This window comes from Vigna angularis, chromosome 5, assembly GCF_016808095.1.
Source record: "Vigna angularis cultivar LongXiaoDou No.4 chromosome 5, ASM1680809v1, whole genome shotgun sequence".
Classification (NCBI taxonomy): Eukaryota; Viridiplantae; Streptophyta; class Magnoliopsida; order Fabales; family Fabaceae; genus Vigna; species Vigna angularis.
The window spans coordinates 13,634,369-13,636,021 of record NC_068974.1 but is presented as its reverse complement, the minus strand read 5'-3'; the positions used below and the strand labels follow the sequence as shown (position 1 = coordinate 13,636,021).

Sequence of the window (1,653 nt, the reverse complement as noted above, 5' to 3'; positions counted from 1 at the left end):
ATGACTTATGAATTAAATTTATATAAGCTTACCCTGTGTTCTTTCCTTGTGTTGTCGTTCGTATCTGTACTTCCGTCTTGTTTATGCAATGATCATCCATGTGGATGTGAGCAGGCGGAGAGGCGTTTCTTCAAGAAACGCTGGAAGAGGAAATTTTGGAAGACGCCACTCTGGTTGATGTAGAGGTTAAAGCCGAGCCATAGATCGCTCGTTAAGTTTTAGTCTTTAATATTTCTGTTTAGCTTTTTGAGCGTTCGGTTATTCGGTGTTGTAAAACCGTTCGTCCTTGACTCTTATTACTTCCGCTGTTTTGTATATTAGCATTTTAAGGCCATTAGGTCAGAACTCTGTTTTAGTGTAAAGACTGCACTGTTTTACTGTTAAATGTAATTAAATCCTGATTATGGTTATTACTGTATTTTTGGGATGTTACAATAACTAAGAAGGGATGTTACACATTCATAGTTTTAATTTATATTATATCTTAATACATTCCTCACACACCTTAAATATCACTACTTTTTGTTAGAATACTTTGTAATTTTCTTCCTTAATGGAAAGTGATGACAATGTTGTTAAAATAAATTTTTTAATTTTATTAATTTTATTAATACTGAAGTTTCAATAATACAAAGGAAGACATAAAATGGAGGAAAGTAGTTACAAAATAAGTATGAAAATAATTCAACATTGTTTATCGATCAAGATTATTTCTGAAAATTGTGTAGGAATACAATTTCTTATATCAATTTTTCACTCAAAAGTTCTTAGAAATTACAACTTTTTCGTACACTCTTCCATGCATGTATTCATCACGTTATTTGCAAGATCATGAGCGCCTGATAAGAAAGTAAAATCAATGGTTAAAATTATAAGCGATAAGAAAGCAAATTAACAAAGTTATGAAAAAAATAATTAATAAAATAAAATCTAAATAAAAATGTAAAACTATTGAAAGAAGTAAATATTTTGAGAGAGCACATACCAGTGTTGTAGGCAATGACCTTCATTAAGTCACAGCTAGTAAGACATTTAAATATAGGATCAGGGGATAATGTATTGCAGTGTGATTCACAATCTTTAATACATTTTTCATATTCAGAAGAGGCTTTAGGTTTACATTTGAATGCACATTTAATACTGCATAAAGAAGCATCATTTTTGCTATTTAATTCAGCATGTGTAAAACTCAAAAGAATCATCACCATAACTAAAACTCCAATAGCTTTTATCTCAACTTTTTCCATATCTCTTTCGTAAGTTTTCTAAGGATTCAAAATATGAATAGAAGAAAATGTCTTTGGTATTGTTTTAAGAAAGCTAACCATGAATTTATAGAGAAATAATTATTATACGTTTTCACATTAAAAAATAATTAGTCAATAAAATTTATTTAAATAAAAATATTAATAACTTATTTATTATATAAAGATATAGTTACTTTATATGTAAGAACGTATGAGAAGAATATTAATAACTTATTTATTATCATATTTAAAGATATGTAAAAATATCTTTAAAATATTAATAACTTATTTATTATCATAATAACGTATGTAAAAATATTAATAACTTATTTATTATATAAAGATATAGTTACTTATTTATTATCATATTTAAAATCAAATATTTAAATATAGAAAGCTAAAAACG

At 26.6% G+C, this 1,653-nt stretch overlaps 1 long non-coding RNA gene across 1 annotated transcript; it reads right to left on the bottom strand.

Annotated features, from left to right (window-relative positions):
* Positions 1–674: 674 nt before the first annotated feature.
* Positions 675–1,290, bottom strand: LOC128196793 (uncharacterized). Its single transcript, XR_008249171.1, has 2 exons — positions 986–1,290; positions 675–839 (listed from the first exon to the last, which is right to left on the bottom strand). It is a non-coding gene; the product is annotated as an uncharacterized LOC128196793 (long non-coding RNA).
* Positions 1,291–1,653: the final 363 nt, after the last annotated feature.